This window comes from Aquarana catesbeiana, linkage group LG03 (genome assembly GCF_042186555.1).
Source record: "Aquarana catesbeiana isolate 2022-GZ linkage group LG03, ASM4218655v1, whole genome shotgun sequence".
NCBI classification, from domain to species: domain Eukaryota; kingdom Metazoa; phylum Chordata; class Amphibia; order Anura; family Ranidae; genus Aquarana; species Aquarana catesbeiana.
Window position 1 is genome coordinate 163362533 of NC_133326.1, and position 23148 is coordinate 163385680.

The window sequence follows — 23148 nt, forward strand, 5'->3', positions numbered from 1 at the left end:
GTGAAGAATAAAAATCGTGGAAAGCAGACATGATACTTTTTGGATTTGCTGTTGGGGGTTGACCTGCTATCCTCAATTTGGGGAAGGAACTAGAGCGAAATTTAGGTGAAAGTTTAGAAGCTAGCATTAAGCCGAATCTATCCCTGTGGCAATAAAATTTGGCTCCACACCATCTAAGAGTCTTCTCTGCTTTAGCTGTTAAGGCGAGATTCAGCTCAAGTCTGGTGGCATCAAGTTTACCCAAAAGGGTCCTGGATGGGTGCTTTTTATGTTCTGCTTTTAGTTGGAGGAAGGACTTTTCAAGCTTCTGAATGTCATTCAATCGTTCCTTCTTAAATTTGGACGCTAGTTTAATTATGACTCCTCGAATGGTTGCCTTGTGGGCTGCCCACAGGGTTTCGGGGGCGATATTCTCCACGTCATTTAAGTGGAAATATTCTTTAATAGATTTAGCAATTTCCTGTACCAGGCTAGGGTCGGCTAACAGGGATTCGTTTAGTCGCCAGTAGAAACCTCCTCGCCCAGACAGGACATTTCGTAGGGTGAGGGCAACCAGGGAATGATCAGACCATGCTGTGTCCAGAATTGCTGCCTTGGTTGACAGAGGAATAAGAGCCGTCTGGGTGAGGATGTGGTCAATCCTAGCGTACGATTGGTGGGGAGCGGAAAAGTGTGTAAAGTCCCTTTTGTTGGGGTTCAATTCCCTCCAAACATCTACTAGACCCTGCGAGTGGACCATTTTGGCGATTCTCGTGCTAAGTTTTGTGGGGCGTGTGAGTTGGTCTTTAAGGGGCTTGGTTTTGTCCAGACCCCGATCAAATGCAACATTTGAGTCCCTTCCCAAAATTACTTTGCCTTCCAGAAGCGGGTTCAAGGTTGAGAAGAGGTCCTGGAAAAACGCCGCTTGGCCCTTATTTGGGGCATAGTATGAGACAAAAGAATATAAAACGCCTTCCAGGGTACCCTTCACCAAAACGAATCTGCCCTCTGGGTCCCTAAAGTCAGAGAGGAATGAGAATTTGCAGTTTTTAGAGAAAAGAATAGCTACCCCTTTCGTCTTATTGGTGGCGTTCGCTAGGTAAAATGTCGGAAAGTGTGCGTGTAGGAACTTGGGGGTGTACCGGGTCTGGAAATGTGTCTCCTGCAGGAGCATCACATCAAACCTCAGTGATTTATAATGATCCAAGGCCAATCTCTTTTTCCTTGGAGAGTTTAGGCCCTGGACATTATGTGAACTGATCTTGAGGTCAATATCCTTCACGGTCAGGTCAGCCATAGGAGCAGAGGGAATAGAAGCTGGTAATCACGCGGTCACTTACCCTTGGGAGTCTTCTGACATTGAATGTAGGCCTGGTTGTGTTGAGCCGTCCTAGGAACAACTCTGGGACTTGGAGGGGTACCCCCCCTGGGCTGGCTAGGAGAGAGAAAAGGGGTGAGATGAGGAAGAAAGAGATTAGATACTTACTAAACACTAAAGACAAAAACAAAGACATGGGTACCATAAAAATACCCTTGGGTTTATGCGGATCAGAGTCTGCTATAACCCCAATGAACTACTTCCGACTGCCCTGTTGGGCGTCAGAAGTATCGACACCAGAGGACACCAACGGTTCTCTGGAATCGGGTAGAGGCACAAGTGGTCCACCCCGGACCCTTGGAGTGTCAAAAATGAACTATAAAATAAACACACAACAGTTGTTAATAGAATAACTGCAATAACAGCCCTACTATCAAGGGTCTCTATGCCTGTGACAATAATCTACCCAGGCAGGAACGATTAAACAAGAACCTGAGAATCTCGCTCACTTCTCATCCCCAGGGTACCCCCCCAACTGCCTATGTGAGGGGAAAAGCCTGGGGGTCCCCTGAAAACGAGAGAGGCTTCAACTACCTAGTCAATCTGACCTACACCTGCAATAGGGGAAGGGCTATGGGAAACACAGGAAACCGAGGTTTCTATCTGAACTAAGATTTGGCCTAGCAAAACCAATACCCCAATTCTAGTCCTGTAATCTGCCCTTTATGAGAGAGGTATCTTGGTTTTCTTGTAGAATTAAGTTTCCTGTAGAGGTCCTCTTCTTCTGGGGCGATTGTCAGTCAATTTAGCTGGTTGTTGCAGTCGGCGTGTTGGGGAAAAAGTAGGTGAGTGAATGGTGCAGGTCTTCTGTATCAGGAAAAGTCGATAGATGTAGAAAACGGTGAGTATCACAGTGAGACTCTAAGAAAGTGAAGAAGTGGGGGGTTCCATGTCCGTAAGACGTGGGAAGGTATTGGAGCTCCTGCTCCATCATCTTGGAGGAAGAACAGTCCCGAAAATGTCTCTGCAGAGACTGGAGGGAAGAGATGAGGTGGATAAGTCAGTCTTAGGGTGGTTTCCCCTCCTTGCTCTTCTTGGAGGGGCCCTTCAACCAGAGTGGGGATACCGGGCTGCCTGGAGGTGGCCGTTTAGTGGATCCTGAGGAAGCAGACGTAAAGTCCATTGGAGCTTCATGGGATATCAGCCTGAGGCCTAGTAAAAGCCTCTCCCCTTCCTGTAGGCTAGCGAATGAATGGGTTTTGCCCTGAATGGAAAACTTAACAGCGAAGGGGAAGGTCCAACGGTATTTGATGTCCCGTTGAGAGAGGACCGTGAGAAGGGGTTTTAGTGTCCTGCGTCTTTGAATGGTTGTAGGGGCGAGGTCAGCGAAAATTTAGATCTGGTGACCCTGGTGCTGCAGCATAGGCTTTTGACGGGATTGACGCATGACCTCTTCCTTAACCGCATAAAAGTGCGGCTTGACGATAATGTCCCTTGGGGAGCCATCTTGTCTGGGGGGTCCGAGAGACCTGTGAGCCCTGTCAAGTTCAAGACGTTGAGGGGGTATGTTGGGAATAAGGGCTGTGATAATGTCCTGGACCGTGGAGGGTATGTCCGAAAAGGTTTCCGGAAGGCCTCTTATCCGAAAGTTGTACCTCCTAGACCGGTTCTCGAGTTTGTCGATCCTGGAGAGGGCAACTTCTAATTGATCTTGAATGGTCCTGAGGTGAGCAGTGTTTTGGTTGGTTCTAGCGGTTGTGGATTCCACTTTGTCCTCAATGGCTTCAATTCTGGCGCCTAAGTTGGACAGGTCCGCTTTAATAGTATTGGTGATCTGATTAGCTGTGTTAGCCAGTCCTTTCTCCAAAAGGGATGAGAATTTTACAAACATGGCTTCCTGTATTGCTGTGAGGTCGGATACTGAGAAACCAGTTTGCTGCATAGCTGGAGCAGGTATTTGGGCCTGTGCAGGGAGGGCCTGTGAGAATATCTCTTGTTGAGAGAGGGACAGCGTCTCTGAGGGGGACTTTGCTGAGGCCAGGGGCTTTGTGTGGTCATGTGGAGGTACATGTGGAGTTTGAGAGGGTCCCTGTGCTGCTTGTGCGTAAGTCAGGGTCGGAGGAGTTAATACTGGCCTGCACTCTGGTGTCCTGGAGTGGATGCCTCCCTGATGCAGCGGTCCGTCCGTGCTGGCGGCCATCTTGGGACTCCCATCCGCGCCCGCCGAGGCAAATTGGGGGCCAAGATCTCGTCTTGCCTGGGGCCCTGACATCTCCCTTAGATCCCCGGCTGTTCCCCAACCTGGGGAGGGTGCTGTGTCGCCCGTTAGTGGGCTGAGGCAGCTAGTGTGCGGCTCGACGGTCCGGGGTGGAGCGGAGCTCTTGGCTCAGGCGGCCATGTCGGAGCTCTCGCGCATGCGCACTGTTTCCTTTTATATTCTATGCTCCCGTTCCCATCACAGCCTCCCGGAGATGTGCGACCTGCACCACTACCTGACGTCTTTGCCACATAGAGGTCCCTACAGTCCTTGCCATTGACTTGTCAATGACTGCCTGGTCGACATCTTGTCAGCAGTCCCCTCTCCGGTAATGCTGTCACATTATTGGAGGCCATGTGAGGAAGAAAGTGAAGTCCAGGCTTCCCTATAACTGTATAACTTTCTAATTGCTCTGACTTGATCTTTTCCTGTACACTGCTCCCGAGTATTGCACCCCCCACCATATCTATCTCTCCCCCCGGACTAGGGCAGTTTTCATCCCTTCCCCCCACTCCTCCCGTTTTCCAATTCTAACCTCTGAGTGCAAACAAACACTGGCCACCCAGTTTATCACTTATCCCCCCTTCCTCCATTATGCAAATTACATCCTGGAATGTTAAGGGGCTTTGCTTCCCACATAAACAAATGGCGGTACTGCAACATTTAAAAAGGCTGAAAACTGACATCGCTCTCCTACAAGAGACACATCTCCCCTCAGAAGACTTCCCACGCATGCGCAAACTATGGGTGGGTAAAGTATTCGACTCAGCATCAAGTAACCGTAAAGCAGGAGTCTTGATCCTTAGCCCTCATGCACACAGGCTGTTAAAATAACATTATGAAAATGCCAGTATCTTTGCAGTGATTTTTTTTAACTTTTTTCAGCTTTTTTCAGCGTTTTTGCAATAGCTTTTTTTAGCGTTTTTGAGCATTTTTCCGCGTTAGCATTTTTTAGCGTTTTTTTTTTTTTCAAATTTTTTTTTTCAATGGACCAAAAACGTTAAAAAATGTTGGTGAATGACGTTTTTCAGCGTTTTTCAGGGTTTTTCAGCGTTAGAGCGTTTTTACAGCTGAAAAACGTCTCTCAGAACCCACTGGTCCTGGGTTTTTTTTACAGCTTAAAAACGCCTATGCCACTTGCAGCTCAAAAACGCCTAGGTGGGCATGAAGCCATAGACTAACATAGACAGGCCTTTTTAAGCTGCAAAAAAAGCTCAAAAAAGCAGCTGTAAAAACGTCCGTGTGCATGAGGACTTATCCATAAAAACCTCCCATGTGAAATAATATCCATAACAAAAGACATGGAAGGTCGTCTTCTGATCCTCCACGTGCGTATCGCAACCAGAGACTTCGCGATCACAAATGTATATGCCCCCAACTCTCCCACCAAAACCTTCTTCCAGTCAGCCTCATCACATATAGCCCCATACATGCATCTACCTCTGGTGATTGGAGGCGATCTAAACTCAGTTATGGTAGCTCAGGAAGACAATGAAAAGACCCCCCACCCACCCCCATTTACAATCTCCAGTCACCCCATTATCCTCTTTCACCGACGCTCTCCAGCTTATTGATCTATGGCAATTAACTCACCCCGAGTGTAGAGAATTCACTTTTTACTCACCCCCTCACCACACTTTGTCCAGAATCGATTATCTATTTTGCAACTCCACTCTTTTGCCTCATACGTCAGATACTCTTATTCACGAAATAGCTAAAAATCAGATCATGCCCCGTCACAGTTTCAATACGAGACTATGGCTTACCACCCCCAGCTAAAACATGGCGCTTCCCCCACTATTTAGCCCACAACCCAGAACTCCAGAAAATACTACAAGAAGCCTGGTCTGAATACGAATCGACTAATGCGGTTCACAGCACTTGCCCCAACCTATACTGGGATGCTGGCAAAGCTGTCTTGCGAGGTAGAATTATTGCATTTGTGGCCTCCTACAAAAGAAAAGTTCTAAAGCACTATCGAGAAGCCAGCAACCTTCTCAGACACACCCAATTACTGCTCTCACAGAACAACTCCCCTGCGCATCGCAAATCGTGGCGAGAAGCCAAGGCTGAATTTACTAAACTTGCAATACCACAAATTTGGCAATAAGCCAGGGAAGTTGTTGGCGAGACCGTGCAGGGACACACATACTCCCACCCACATATCATTGCTAAAAGACTCCCAGGGAAGCATCTCCTCCTCCGCCGCCGACATTAGTCTAATCCTAGAACATTTCTACACCAGACTATACAGCCCAGACCAAATTGACATCCCTACAGCCCAAGACTTTTTAGCTCAAATCCCACTACCTCAAATTGACCCTACACTCCTCTCTAACCTTAATTCTCTGATAATGGAGCAGGAGATCCTTAAGACAATCTCAATGCTAGCCAACGGTAAGGCCCCAGGCCGGAGACACTCCTGAATACTACAAACTAATGGCACACACCCTGGCCCCCCACTAACAACGGTCTACCAGGAGATCCTAAAAGGAGGCGACTACTTACTATCCAGATACCAAGCCCACATAAAATTAATAGCCAAGAAGGGCAAGAATTCCACTGAACCTGGCTCCTACAGACCAATATCTCTTTTAAACCTGGACTCCCAAATTCTTTAAAAAATCATGGCCAATAGACTGGCCAAAATTATGCCCTCCCTGATACACCCTGCACAGGCCGGCTTTACCCAGGACCGCTCTGCGGCATCCAATATACGAAAAGTGCTTGCGGTCCTTGAATATGCAAACGCCAACCCTGACAGCAACATCGTCATAATCTCACTGGATGCGGAAAAGGCCTTTGACAACATCAGTTTTAGCTGGTTGTCGATGGTCTTAAAAAGTTTTGGTTTTTTGGGCCCATTCCTACACCTAATTTCAACAATGTATGCAGACCCCACAGCAAACATTGTAGCAGCTGGACTCATTTCCAACCCGATAAAACTACACAAAGGCACCAGACAAGGCTGCCCCCTCTCCCCACTTCTCTTCAATCTGGCCTTGGAACCTCTCTCCCGCCCCATTCTTGCCCATCCCTCCCTGCAAGGAGTACACATTGGCCAACAAAATCTACGACTAGCACTCTTCACGGATGACATTCTCCTTTTCACATCCAACCCAGCTCCAGATATGATAACTATCCAAGAACTTTTTACATGTTTTCAGAGTCACTCAGACCTTTGTATAAATTTTTCCAAAAGTGAAATTCTCCCCTTACTACACACTAGGCCCCCCTCATGGACCAGCTCCTCCAACTTCTCTGTCGCAAATCCCACATCACTTACCTAGGTATTAACAGTGGTAAAATTCTCTCCTCCCTATACAACCTTAATTTCACTCCAGTAATCTCAAGAATTGCGGGTGAACTGGAGACATGGATGGATCTCCCTATCTCGCTTCTCGGGAGGTGTCACCTATTTAAAATGGTCAGCTTTGCCAGACTCCTGTACCCCCTACAAACCATCCCAATATTGTTGCGTCACAGCGACGTACAAAAAATGTACAAAACTCTATCAAAATTTCTATGGCAAAGACAACATCCCCGCATTGCTATGCGCAAACTATTCCTCCCGAGAGGTGGGGGGGAACAAACCTTCCCAAGCTAAGGGTTTACAATCTATCTTGTCTGTTACGAGTCTGTATGGACTGGATTACGCAAAGCTCTAAATATACCAATCACGAGTTAGAAACCCATATGGCAAGCCCATACAGTCTACCAGCCCTATTACACTGCAAGCTACAATCTATCCCTGCTCACTTACAACAGAACTTGCTAACACAGGATACGTTGGTTGCCTGGCGTGAGACCAGACGAAAGTTTAAATTGTCACCATGGGTATCTCGCTATCTCCCAATCCATGAGAAGCCCTCCTTCCAGAACACCAAACTCCACACGGGCTACATGATGTGGGCTTCCCAAGGTCTGTCACATTTTGCTCAGCTCTTTGATCTGACTACAGGTTCAGCACTACCCACTTCTCAAATACTGTCTCATTTTAAGCTACCGCAACATAATTTCTTGTATGTTCACCAAGCAGTTCAGCACATCGCGAGCATATGTCCTAACAGACTCCAAAGATTTCACACTACAATATTGTACACCCTACTGGAAAAGCAGCAATACAAAACATTTACAACCCTTTAAACACTACTAGCCTCACCAAGCCTCTCTCCTCCACCTCGGTGACATTCTGGAATAAAGACCTAAACTCCCCAGTAGCCGTACACCGTATTTTGGCTGGGTACAACTTCATATGCACTTTGATTACCAATGAGTTCTGGCGTGAACAACAGTTTAAAATAATGCATCGAGCCTAAATACCACACCTTCCCTCTCCACAACAACCACTTTAATGCCTATGCCCACTCTGCAGACAAGCAAAGCCATCGCTACTCCACAGGCTCTGGCAATGCTCTCACATTTCATCCTTCTGGGACCAAGTAGAACAATTTGCCTCAACGGTGACAGGATGCTCTCCCACAAAAGATGTCTACCCTTTGTTGTTTGGCGACCTAACATCTGTCTCTCCAAAGGACTCGACAGCACAACAAGTCATCGTCCAACGAAACAAGGCCTAGCTGTCAACCTGCTTTATGTCAGCCAGACACTCCATTCTCAAAAAATGGTCCTCCGCCATCCCACCCACTATTTCAGATGTCATACAAGATCTCCTGACCCTCCTGCGCAAGGAAAAACTTGATGCTGATCTGTCAACCACCCACACATCATCTCGCCTACAGCTCAAATGGTTACCATTTATCACGAGGATTCTACCAAGCAAGGACCAACCTGGATACCTCACTCTGCCCACTGGTTTCAGTTCCCTCCCACAATAAAACTGTCTTTCCAGATGCTCCCAAGCTCGTCCTATAATGACCTACACTCTGAACTAAGGGTGTATGTCTCTCATCTACTCCGCATGTGACTCTCTGCGGCCTAAGCAGACACCCCAGAATTACTACTTGAGTACATTAATATGCCTGAGGCCCTTTCTTTCCATCCCCATCCTCCCCTGGTTGCTCTACAATATCTTGTTCACTTTATTGTCAGTCTGCTATTCTATATGCCACCCTAGTTATATGCCACCCTAGTCAGACCCTAATTAATCCATCCATCTGTCTCCATTTCTCCCAACACTTTCCTGTTAACTGAACTGGACCTGCCTGTTGAAGATGACTCTCCTTACCAGACCTGACTTCTCCTCTTTCACCCCCCTCCTCCCAACTGCCTCCCCTGTCTCTTTCTTTTGCTGCCCACTCCAGGGTGTGGCGGGAGGGGAAGGAGATGATTATTCAGTTTGTTTCAAGCTTCAGTTTCACCCAAGGTGGGGACCCTATACACCAGGCCCCAGTTTGGTCAGACTTGTTATATATTTGTTATTTACTGTTGCTGTTGTCGTCTGCGTGTAACTATTAGTTACTATTGACTTTTATGTCTAAACATTCTCTGTATGTCTGTTAATGCTCTTATGCTGGGAAAATGAACAAAACTCTAATAAAGTTTATTATAAAAAAAAGTATTAAAGTTGCAAGCTATGATAAGAGGACCTTCGGCAATTACTAAGATAGTTTTCAGGGAACAATCAAAAAAATTTTGTAAAAGAGGAGGGATATATACATTTACTAGGATATAGGGTTTATCCATAAACTCAAAGATGAGGATACCAAAATATCCCCCAGGGTCAGTATTGATATGCTTAAGAGATTTAGGGGCAGACTTGACTATCAAAATAGAGGTGCTTTGGGCATGCGTAGACTAGGTGGAGGGGAGAGCATAAGCAATTTTGGCACATTTAAGAGCCATAACTCTAGAACCCTGTAAATTAATTTCCTGAAGTAATATGCTATGTCGGCTATATTTGGCCAAGTATTCAAAAACCAGGGATCATTTTATCTTAGAATTGAGCCCCCTAACATTTCAAGAAATCAAACATAGTATAGCCATATATTAAAAGTGGAAAATATGAATGATCTAGGAGTAGTCTGACAGAACAGCAGTAGGGATATCCATAGGCTGGAACTATAAATCAAGGGTGCACAAAGAGCTCTTGAATCAGGGTGAATAGCATAGAGGATAAGCCACAGTGCATCAGCAGACAATATACCATATATGGACATGCAGGTGAAAAGCAGAAAAACAGTAATAACAAACCCCAAAAAAAAGGAAACAGGTTCCCTAACCCACCCAGCTCTCAAACCCCAACTATTAAGAGCTTTATCCCAAAAACAAGATATGGGGGGAACATAGAATAGCCTGTCCAAGCAGCAAGCAAGCGTCCTCCTATAAACGTGAAGGAAAGTAGTCTAGGTACAGCAATCATCAACAAAGCTCTTCTCCCAACCATGTAACAGTGGAAGTGAAGACAATCTGAACCTAAGCTCTAGGAGGAAGACACAAGTCTAAGTGATCACACAGTCAAGGAGGGATCCAGGGCCCACAGTAGGGCAAAGCAGGGCCCATAACAAAATCTCCACTATGGCCTTCCAAGACATCCCAGAGGAACATAGATCAGTCAGATGAATAGGAGTAACAATAGTTGAAGGTGAAAACAAAAACATTCAGCGAGAAGGTGTAGGTCGGCTGAAGCAGAGAGGTGTCGGCAGGCCCAGAGCATCCACCCACTGGTCTGCATCTTTAGGCTTAATGAAGAAATGGGCTTTGCCCTGATGAATAACTTTCAGCCATGCTGGATCTAGCATACTGTATGGCAATTGTAGATTGTGTAGCCTCTTTTTGACAAGAGGAAAGATGCACATTGTTTCTGCGTGGCAGCCAAAAAGTCCAGGAAAATGGTGATGGTGTTGCCATTGTAAGACTACTGGCTTTTCTCCCTAGCAGTCCAGAGTACAGCCTTTTTGTCACGGTAGTGTAAAATCCTTATTACAGTAGGACAATGCAGTGCCCCTGGCGGTAGGGGTGTAACGGCACCCTGTGGGCCCGTTCTATAGCAAATTACAATCCTCAGATGTGTACAAAAAAGGAAAAAAGAGAAGGGGAGGGGTTGGAGTGCCTCTTTTGGATTGTATTGGCTGCTGAGGATTAGGTTTCCTTTACCTGAAGATTTTGGCTGACCCCGGCTTCCAGCTACGCCCTGCCAAGGGCACACCATTAGATGACATCTGGAAAAACCTATCGAGCTAGAGGCGTGCCTTCCGGTGACACCAGGAAAATTCTACCCAGGAACGACATACGGCTTTACAGCCCCACACCGCTTGACGGTACAAAGCTCGTTTGACTCACCGCCAAGGGCCTGTGAGTCCACCTGATCTGGTAAGGGCATTATATACCTGTTCCTTTTGGGCCAAAGTCACCACTCTAAGGGAGGAATCCTACCTCTGAACAGGGATACGTTCAACAGTCCCTGTTCACCGCAGCTTATTGAACTTTTTATACCAAGATTGATATCTAGTAATCCCATATCTAAGATGGTGGACTTTAAATATGTTTGCATCTATGTACTTACCATTTTGATGGACTTTTGATTATATATTTATTTATTTTAGCCCCCCTCCCCTTTGGGAGGCATAGTACTTGGTATACATCATTGTATTAGCCTTAATAATATTTTTTCCTTTAGCTTCCTTTTTCTGTTTGATTAGAACCTGGAGTTGAACCTCCAAGTACCAGTCTGATAGGTGTTCCCTATTTGTCACGATACGGAACACCTACCTCCTAAATCTTCACTTACTTAGCACACAGATATAGATATATCTTTGCACGAATTTCCTTACTAATGTTGAATTCACCCATGGGGAAGTGCGGGTGGGGAAGGTGATATCTCCCTCACTCCAACCCCTCCCCTTCTCTTTTTTCCTTTTTTGTACACATCTGAGGATTGTACATCCCTATCCTCGTGACAGGGTTAACACTACCTCTAACGAGGTATCACCACTAGCGCCACACTTTATATTTCCTTTCATATTTACACGGATCAAGTAGTTGTGTTGGCTGCTTTATTTTTTGAGAGTTGGCGCAAATTTTTTTTTGTATATAGCAAATTACAGACAGAACTTTATGGCGCCAAAGATAGTAGTGTACCATAAAGCATTCGGAGTTCCTGTCTCCAGAGCCCTCTGGAAACCTCAGAAACCTCATATTGTTTGGCGGAGGTGATCCACCAAGTCATTCAGACGTCTGCAGGGGAGAAGCCTTATCCTCCAGATCACTGATAAGTTTTTCAGGAAAACTCTGTGAGATTGTGGACATCTTCTTTTAAAAAAAAAAAGTCCATCCCGACCAAGTCTATTTGAGAAGTCAAGGATGCCTGGCAATGTTGGATAGCCTCCATAATCTGTGTGAGAGTTAGTTCTGCTGAGGATTCCAAGGGGACAGAAGAAGCAGGGTTAAGATAAGAGATAGCCTCCAGGGACAGATAGCCTGGGGATTTTACCAGAGCAGGATCAAAAAAAGCAAGGGACTCACCCTGTGAGGCTAACTGATGTGAGCAGGCAGGCTGCGCAGAAGCGATGGGTAAGGTGCAGGAGGAGCCGGCGCCATCTCTTTATGGCTTACATGGAGAAGAGGGAGATTTATGGCCCGGCGCACCATGCTGGCAGGTCCAATTGACAGGAAAAGCGGGCCGATCAATAGTGCCACAGGTCAGGCAGGATAATGAAGGATCAGAGCGATCGGGACGGAACTCCGAGATCCTGCTGCTCAAATCCCAGAAGCTTTCGTACATCTTCTCAAGGCAATGCCCAGCCCCTCCCCTGTTGTTTGTTTGGTAATCCCTTGTCTATAAGCCTATAAAATTACTGTTACTTTTTATTTAACAATCATCTCCCATTGACTTAAGTTTGGTTCAGAATTGGCAACCTAACTTCCGTAAAGTTTGCCACACCCACCTCACACCAAGCACTGGTACATTTGGCACAGTGCTAGTCATAGACAGTCGAGAAGTGTAAATTAGTATGATATGACACAATAGCTTTCACCCATGCTATTTCTACCAAGCATAGAAACTAGTTATTGCATTAAATCTCAAAGAAATATGTTTTCCCCTCAGAATTTTGACAAGATAATGTTTATCTTATATTGATGTGTGTGTTATACACTTTCATAGTCCTGTTACACATTTTCGAAAATGCAAAAAACATTCAACCTTTGTAACCCTTGTCAATATAACAAAGAATATAACAAAGAAACATATGGAAATCACAAATCTCTTCTGAAGATCAGCCAGACTTGAAAAACACAGATCAGACTGAGCTGATTCATTTGAAGTCCACAAAGATTGTGTTTTTTAGTGCAGAAGGCACTTACAGAGAATAACAGGGTATGCAAGGATGAGATTAGGATAGAAGTAGGTATAGTTAGAAAACAAATAAATATCAGGGAGTAATTACACAGAGACCATCTGGTGTTTTCTTGCACAATATATACTTGGAGTGTTAGTTCACCCTTTCAGAAAAAAATAAAAGGTGAGCTAACACCATACACCCTTCCCACCATGGATGCTGAGCTGTCGGTGGCCACACAGCATGTGCAGTGGTCTGGGAATTTGAGATTGCCTGCTCTTCTTCCTCTTCTCTGTGAAGCATTTCTGGGACAGATTAGAGTGATTCTGATCTATCTCAGAAGCACTGCACAGAGAAGCGGGAGAAAAGTGGGGATTTCAAATCCCTGGAACCCTGCACTGGTTGTGTGGACACTGGCAGCTCAGCATCTACTGAGGCAAGGGAACATGGCAAGGGTGTATGGTGTTAGCTCAAGGTTTCATTTTTTTCTAAAAAGGTCAACTAACACTTAAGGTTGACCTGAACTCAAAAAGTGAAGATTTAATATCTTACAGGGAACATCTATAGATATTAATTGTGCCCATAGCTAAATATTTGCTATGCGACTAATGTCTCTAATTTCTAGTGAGATTTGCTGATGTCACTACTGTGCTGCTCACTGTTCTTCTTGCTGGAAAGCATTACAAGACAACTATTATAAAGTTATAATATTGTTTCTTAAAGTCTAGTAACTAGCGGACTAATTTTGTAAATCTCCTTCCAACTTCCAAAAGCTTTTTCATACAATTAATGATGTTGAGCTGTGTTCAGCTGAACAACATTTTCAGAAGGTTGATCTTAAAAAATATGATTTTTTTTTTTTAAGTATGTCACAGTCAGGAAAAATATTTGTACACATATAGTTACATAGTAGATAAGGTTGAATAAAGACAATAGTCCATCCAGTTCAACCTGTGTAGGTGTATATGTGTCCGTGTCGATGACCATTTCCCATATCCCTGTATATTGTGTTCACTAAGATGCACGTCCAAGAGTATTTTAAAAATATCAATACTATCCGCTGACACCACCAGTTGTGAAAGAGAGTTTCACATCCTTATTGCCCTGACAGTGAAAAAAACCCTACACAGCTTAGGGTTAAGCGCTTCTCCTCCAATCTCATTGTGTGGCCCTGTGTCCTCTTACACTCCCTGAGACTGAATAGTTTTTTTCCTATGCTGGGATCACTATTGAGGTATTTGTATATTGCTATTATATCTCTTCTCAAGCGTCTCTTCTACAGGTAGAATAAATTTAGTGCTTCTAGACGTTCTTCATAATTGAAGTCCTCCATTCCCCTTAATAATTTTTGTTGCCCTTCTCTGGACTTTCTACAGCTCCAGAACATCCTTTCTGAGGACTGAACCATAGTTTTATACAGTGGCAGGATTATAGTGTTGTTTCTGGAGTAAATTCCCTTTTTTATGCATGCTAATATTCTGCCGTCTTTGCTAGCTGCAGCTTGACATTGCATGCTATTGCTCAGTCTGTCCTCTACTAGGGCCCCCCGATCTTTCTTCATCCTTGATTCCCCCAGAGGTTCTCCCCATTGTGATTAGTCTGCATTTATTTTTAGCCTCCAAGGGCAATACTTTACATTTCTCAACATTAAATCTCTTTTGCCATGTAGTTGCCACCCCATTATTTTATTCAGGTCTTCCTGTAAATTTCTATATCCTGATGTGAAGTTATTGTCCTGCTTCTTTTTGTGTTGTCTGTAAAAACTGAGACTGAGCTATTTATACCAACCTCTATATCATTTATGAATAAATTAAACAGAATTGGTCCCAAGACAGAGCCTTGGGGTACTCCCTCACTATTCTTCTTGCTGGAAGGCATTACAAGACTATTTTAATAAAGTGATAATATTGTTTTTTAAAGTCTTGTAACTAGCGGACTAATTTCTTACTCCAGACCAGTCTGAGTACACGTAATTTATCACCACCCTTTGGACATGCCTCTGTAACCAGTTTTCTATCCAAGAACAAACTCTATGGTCCATGCCTACAGACCTCAGTTTGTAGATTAAGTGTTTATGGGGAACTGTATCGAATGCTTTTGCAAAATTCAGACACACAACACCACAGGCTTTCCTCTATCTACATGGCAGCTCACTTCCTCATAGAATGTTAACAGATCGGTCTGGCAGGAACAACCCTTTGTAAACCCATGCTGATTACTACTAATGATACTTTTTCATCAGCAAATCCTTGGACATAGTCTCTTATAACATCCCCGCCAATATTTTACATACTATTGATGTTAGACTGACAGGCCTGTAGTTTCCAGGTATGTCTCTGCCCTTTTTTGAAAATTGGTACCACATGGGCTTTTCTCCAATCAGCTGGTACCATTCCTGTCAATATGCTGTTCGCAAAGATTAGGAATAATCTTAATAAAGACCGAGTTCTTTGAGGACTCTCGAGTGTAAGTCGTCCTGGTGATTTATTTGTGTTAAGCTTTTATAGTCTTTTCTGGACTTCATCCTCTGTTAGCCACAAGGGTATGTTCTGCGACATATATACTAACAATAGAGTCATGGTCAGTATACCCCTCCTATTCCTGTGTAAAAACTGAGGAAAAGAAAGCATTTAGTACAGCTGCCTTCTCCATATCATCTGTAACCATCCTCCCTTCATCATCTTAAGCATTCTCATTTTTCTTCCTTGTTCAATGTTTCTAGAATTTGGTCCCAATTCATGTCTTGTAGTATTGAGCGCAGTTCAGAAAAATTGTCTTGTTTGAAATGTAATGTTCTTGTGCTACCCGCGTGCCTCCTTTTTCCTATGATTTATGCTAAATGTGATCATTCTTTGATCGCTAGATCCCAAGTTGTCCCGTATTTCCACCTCCATGAATGGCACCCTGCCTTTGGCCAATTATGGCTGTCACAGCAGAGCGTGATGTAATTGGCCAAAGCATGCAGGTCAGTTGCATGCTTTGGCGAATCAACAGCCATCAATAAAACAGCTCTGTCCCAGCACTGCGTTCAAAGGAAGTGATGTGGTGAGTGGCATCACAACCCTTCTGATATAAGTACAATGCCATAGCATTGTGTTCATGGCAATCTCCTTTGGAGCACAGTGTAGCATGATAGGAATCCCAGGAGCTGCTCACTTTAGCTCCTTGGCTTTGCACTGCATCCCAGAATTCAGACAGCTGGCGGTTCCAGTACTATAACTGACATTAGCCACAGGGACCCCTGAGACTAGACACACCTCTACTGCCCCGTACACACGGTCGGATTTTCCGATGGAAAATGTCCGATCGGAGCGTGTTGTCGGAAATTCCGACCGTGTGTGGGCTCCATCGGACATTTTCCATTGGATTTTCCGACACACAAAGTTTGAGAGCAGGATATAAAATTTTCCGACAACAAAATCCGTTGTCGGAAATTCCGATCGTGTGTACACAAATCCGACGGACAAAGTGCCACGCATGCTCAGAATAAATAAAGAGATGAAAGCTATTGGCCACTGCCCCATTTATAGTCCCGACGTACGTGTTTTACGTCACCGCGTTTAGAATGATCGGATTTTCCGACAACTTTGTGTGACCATGTGTATGCAAGACAAGTTTGAGCCAACATCCGTCGGAAAAAATCCTAGGATTTTGTTGTCGGAATGTCCGAACAAAGTCCAACCGTGTGTACGGGGCATACCAGTGTCACTAGACACACCTGTACCAGTGTCAACAGTGCAGCCAGCAATACCTGTGCCAATGTCGGACCAGCAAATGTGTTCCTGACTGTTGTCATACCAGTACAGTGTCACTAGAGCCAGCGAAACATGAACACCATGTCCAAAAAAGGTTCACAAGTAATGAGGCCTTTCAGATTCTCATCATGACAAATGAAAGTAGTGTGGTGGAGCTAACATTGTCAGATTTGGATTCAGAATATGAACCTGTGGAGAACAGCAGTTGCACAGTACAAACTAAAATATTATACCAATTCAGTTTTTTTTATTTGTTTTTCACCAAAGATTTATTAAATTCAGTTGTGAACTATTGTAATCTATATGCCCAGAAGCACATTGCCATGAATTCCAATTCATTTTATGCCAATCCATTTGAGTGGAAGCCTATCGGAGTTGACAAATGTAAAATCCTTCTTGGCTTTACCCTAAATATGGGATTCACAAAAATTAACTGCACTCCTATTGTACCACACACACCATTCACCATATTCCATTGTATTCCTCTGTTATGACCAGGACATGTTATACATTCATTATGAGATTCCTACATTTTAATGACAATTCCCTGTGCCCTCCCCAAAGTCCCCCCGAATACAACAAGCTTTACAAAATTAGGCCACTTATTTGTTTTTATCAATACCAAAACATTTTCTCAGATTTATACTCCCAGGCAGTGTTTCAAACAGTACATCCAAAGTATATGTACAAGATATGGGGTGAAATTATATGAACATGTTGAGAGAACAATACACATGACTTCCACATTTATGAAGGGAAAGATAGCCACCTGGAACCCCCTGAATGCCTAACTTACAGTGCCTTGCAAAAGTATTCACCCCCTTGGCATGTTTTGTGTTTTGTTGCCTCACAACCTAGAATTAACATGGATTATTTGAGGATTTGCATCATTTAATTTACAGAACATGCCCACAACGGCCTGTGAAACCTCCTGTGACCTCCGTGCCTGATTACTGCGATCCACTGGGTAACAGACACTTCATCTCGGCCCAGCAGCCGCTACTCATTCTGGGGGACTACAGTGGACCTGTTGTGGGAGGGAGCCTCAAGAAGAGCATTAGCGGATAGCTCCGGTATCCCGCGGATCGGCGTCATCTTGAGGCCTGTTGATTCAGGTGCAGCCACTCTTCTCAGGCACAGCCACAGTGAGCTGCCAGAACTGCCACTCTCTTTACATAGCCACTAAAGTAGTAGCCTCCTTCACAACTGGCTGGTACACCCAGCTAATGATCGGTGTCCATATCTGTTAAATATGAAGGATGCCATTTAAATGAGCTCTGGGCCCGTCTGCCTGCCGAGACCCCCGAATTACTACATTAGCCACTTATAGCCCTGGGGGTAAGCCTGACCAACCTCTTTACTATTTGGGCACCCCATGGGCAAGTTAACCAGCAGCAGCGAAATTACAAGCCACTGTTTGGATTGAGTGAGGGGTCGAACATGGAACGTTTTGCTACCAGGCCACAAACTGCAGTTTTGAATTACTCCACAGATCCCTTTGCCACTATGGATCCATTCCTAGGTACGGAGAATGCTGTAAACCCTCCACTGGCTGACACCCAGAATCCAGACCCTGTTACTTCCTCTCCACATATGATTCTCACCCCAGACATCTTGGATGCCAAGCTGGATGCTAAACTGCAACTCTTGCTTCAACAAATCACGTGCAACGTTTCAGCAGAGGTGAACAAGCTAGCCACAGAACTGAGAGGGGAAATTAATCAAATCGGGAAGCATACAGATACGCTTGAATATAAATTGGATGGGATGATAAACTATGTGCAAGCTATTGAGGAGGAAAATCATAATTTACGTTTTTCAGTCTCCCAACTTTAACTACAGCAGGAAAACTTGGAAAACAGGGAAAGAAGGCAGAACTTGTGCTTCAGAGGTATCCCTGAAACAGTGGGGGACCCTGACCTACGCACCTATCTCTTAGGTCTTTTCAACACCCTGGCCCCCACGGTGGTGGATATAGACTGGTGCTTAGATAGAGCCCACCGTTCCCTGGGCCCAAAACCTCCAGCTGGAGCTAGACCCAGAGATGTTATAGTGTGGTTTCACTTTTTTTAAAGCAAAAGGGCACTAATCCTGGCTATGCGTAATAAATTCCAACTTGTATATAAAGGGGCAAAACTGCAGATTTTTTGAGATCTCTTTCCCATTACCCTTGCTAAACGAAGAAATCTGCATCCATCACCTCTCATTTACAACATCATAAAACTCCATACTACTGGGGATTACCTTTCCGCCTTACTGTATCAAAAGAAGGAGTTCAGTATACCCTAGACATGTGCACACTGAAATATTTCGTTTCGGAATTTCTTTTTCGTCCGAAAAATAAATTTATTTAGTTACTCCCGAAATTCGTTTTTATTTATTTTGTTTCGTTAAAAAAAATGCATTTGTCCGAAAATCCGATATAATTAAGGTCGAATCTATCATTGAAGGCTTATGGTGTCTGTCGACTGTTCTAAGAAGATTTGACGGAGCAGCTAAACTGTACGACGCTGCAATTGTACATTTCCGGTCGAATGTTCCGCCTACAAGCTATAGTAGAATTCTAATGTTGTATGACACTAGTAATAATTATATTTATTAATTATTATTACTAGTCAACCAACATTAGAATTCTTCTATAGCCTATGGGCGGAGCACTTGACCATAAATGTCCGCTCGCGGCGACTGCTTCATCGAATGTTTATGTCTTTTCTCTTTATGTCGAATAATCTTGGACTAATAGAGTTAGGTTAGGCACATTCGACCTTTTTTGCTATATTCTCTATAATGTTGAATCTTTTCTCTCTATGTCAAATCTTTTCTCTCTATGTAGAATAATCTTGGACTAATAGAGCTAAGGTTAGGCACATTCGACCACAGGTTCGATGGACACAGATCGCTATTGTCAGAGTCACGTCGAATCTCCTATCTATATTAAACTGTTGTCACAACGAAAACGAAAATAAAGCATTTGTTTATGTCGGATCTTTCGGTTTTCGGATTCTGCACGTTTCGGGTTTAACAAACAATAATGGAAATACCCGAAATTTGGACTAAATTCATTCGGACAAAAACTAATGCACATGTCTAGTATACCCTGCGTGAACTGCAGGAGGGCGAAGCATTCTTGAAAAATCTCGGTCTGCCTCCTCTTCCAGAAGAAGATTTGATTCCTCCTACCACTCAGGCTCGTCCACCTCCTACTACTCCCAGCCACATCTGGACCCCTGTGAGGGGTAAATCCAGGAAACATCTTACTACACCTCAGCGTCCACATACCTCTAAGCAACCTCCTTGATCCATTTCTTTACATCCCTCCTTGGATCCATATTTCATTGATCTTTACCTTTTTCGTTTCTCCATAGTTCAAGAGAAACAAAAGAAGCTGCTCTGGTCTTACAAAGTTTTATGCCTACCCTGTAACCTGTTTGGGGTAGAAATTTTCACTAACCCATGGGGTATTGTTGTTATCAGTAGTCTTATTTGGTCATTGTACCTCAGTTGACAGTTGTTCCTGTTTAATTGCTGATCATCTACCTACACTAGTAACAGGCCTCCTACTGATATTAGACGCCACCAAGCTCATAAGGCGAGCAGTCGAACCTTTTCATCTTTCTACTCAGAACCTCCTGATGGAAGTCCGCACTTGTCCCTACCTGGTTTATATTCAGGACCTCCTGAGATGCGAATGCCTCTTAGGTCTTCAAAAACTTAAGTTCTATTTTTCTTTTTTCTTTTATCTTTTTTTCTTGTTTGTTTTTGTTCTTATGTCCATGTTCATGGGCCAGCTCTGTAGGTTTAAATTGCAATGTCCTGCAGTTTCTTTACAGGATATATCTGTTGATACTCAGGTACCAAAGGGTTGTTTCTACCAGCAGTATTTATAAACAGCCCTGCATATATTTTTATGTTTTCTATTGTTTGTTTTTTCCTATATTTACTATGTTTACACAAGCTTATCTGAATGATCTGCATCCATGGCTTTGAGGATTGTCTCCTATAATGTAAAGGGTCTAGGTTCCATTCGTAAGCATTGGATGGCCCTGAAGGATTTCACGGCCTTGGGCGCAGACATGGTAATGATCCAGGAGACCCACTTTTGGGCAGGTGGTTCATTCAAATTTGCCTCAAAATTTTACCCCACCTCCTTCCTTGCCTCTGATTTCACGGGCAAGGCGGGAGTAGCAATTCTGATTAAGAAGGCATGCCCTATTAGGGTTAAAAGCTCCCACGCTGATCCTCATGGGAGATTCCTCATTCTAGACTGTAAGTATATGACCACTTCTTTTACCCTTGTCAATCTCTATGCCCTCAATACAGGTCAGATTGACTTTCTTAACAAACTTTTTGATTCCCCTCAATACTGGTCTCAACCTTTTATGGTCATTGGTGGGGACTTTAATTTGGTTATGTCACCCACTAGAGACAGACAAACTCTCCTTAGCACTACACCTTCTAAAATGATTACATCCCAAGTCAATTCTTTCCGCAAATGTATTAGATCTCGACAGCTTTTTGACTCATGGAGGATCAAGCACCCCTCTGCTAGGCAGTTCACGTTTTACTCTCCAGCTCATAAAATGTACTCCCGTCTTGATCACTTTCTTGTTTCAGCCCCACTTATCCCCTACGTAGTCGAGTCTGACATATCGCCCATTACATGGTCAGACCATGCTCCTATCATGTTAGACCTTTCACTCTCTCAGGCTTTCAGCAGATCTTGTCATTGGGGTCTTAATGATCACCTCTTACAATCTGAAGTTTCATGTTCCATTTCAGCAAAAGGTCTAGAGGACCCCTGGGGCGTCGACTGCGGGGATGTGAGAGAGAGTGAGTGAGTGAGAGGACGTGTGCGGGCTGAGCTCCGCTCCAACCATTCATCCTGAAATTTCTCTGGCATTGGCCGGGCTGACTCTCTGACTTCCAGCGACTCTCAGTTCCGATTCTCACCAGACCCGTTCGTATACAGGCACCCTGGGAAAGAAAAAGGCTTTCGGTGCACCGCGAGGTCCCACCATATCTCCGGGTAGGCTCCGGTCCTCCACAGTGCCTGCGGTCTCCACCACCACCCCTGCCGCCTCTGCTGCCTCTGCTGCTGCTGCTCTTGGCTCTGTTAAGCCTGCTAAGCCTGCTGCTGTTGTTGTGCCTGCTGCCGCCGCCGCGATATTACCTCCGAGGCTTCCCATACCAAACATGTCAGTTAGCACGCAGACGCTCCCTGATCCGTCTCCACCTGTAGCCTCTCACGCGGCCTCCCATGCTGAGCTGCTGGCAGCAATTAAAGCTGGAAATGAAAAGGTGATGGTTAAAATAGACCATTTGGCTTCAGATATCAGCTTAATTCGGCATGATATGGACAAATTTAGATCCCGCTTCGTAGAGGCTGAGAGTCGGATCTCACAACTGGAGGACGTTACCAGTGCAGACTCCAGGAACCTTCGCGCTTTGCAGCTGCAGGTAAAAGCCCTACAAGATAAGTCGATAGACACAGAAAATCGCATGAGGAGAAACAATCTAAGGATCATAGGCCTACCGGAAAAAACAGAAGGTAATAAACCAGCTGAGTTTGTGGAATCCTTTCTTATATCATTGTTGGACTTACCTGCTATGCCCCCTACATTCGTGGTAGAGAGGGCGCATAGGATTCCACCAACCCCTCCAGCCCCTGGTAATCCTCCCAGGCCTCTTTTATTGAGACTTTTGAATTTCAGAGACAGAGATAAGATATTAGCTGCAGCTAGAGATAAACAAGAACTGCGGTTTAATAATGCAAAAATCATGTTGTTTCCTGATTACTCCCCTGAAGTCCAGCAGCGACGCCGGGCCTTTACAGAGGTCAGAAGACGCCTAAGGGATAAAGGTCTTAAATTTAGCTTATTATATCCCAGCAAGCTTCGAGTTGCAGACGGGGACCGAACATTCTTTTTCACCAATTCGGAGGCCGCTATATCCTGGTTAGATGGCCGTGGGTGACGCATGTGTTTTTTTTTTTTTTTTTTTTGTACCATCCTTACTACTATAGTCCATTATAGTGCACCCCTATAGTGTCTAAAATTTTCTTGCTATTCTGTGGTCTCCTAATGAATGCTTAGATAAATGTACTTTATTTGGAGTTGGAATGCTCAGCCCTTTGGACTTGGACTTGGACTTGGACTATATCTCTTACACTAATGCCGCGTACACACGAGCGGACTTTACGGCGGACTTTGCCCGGCGGACTGGATTTCGTCGGACAATTCGATGTGTGTGGGCTCCAGCGGACTTTGTTTTCTCAAAAGTTGGACGGACTTAGATTTTAAACTTGTTTAAAATTTATCCGTTGAAATCGAGTCCGGTCGAAAAGTCCGCTCGTCTGTATGCTAGTTCGACGGACAAAAAGGCACGCTAGGGCAGCTATTGGCTACTGGCTATGAACTTCCTTGTTTTAGTCCGGTCGTACGTCATCACGTACGAATTCGACGGACTTTGGTGGATTGTGTGTAGGCAAGTCCGTTCATTCACAAAGTCCGTCGGAAAGTACGTCGAAAAATCCGCCGGGCAAAGTCCGCCGTAAAGTCCGACCGTAAGAGCCAAGAGTTAGATAATTAGAACCCAACCCCA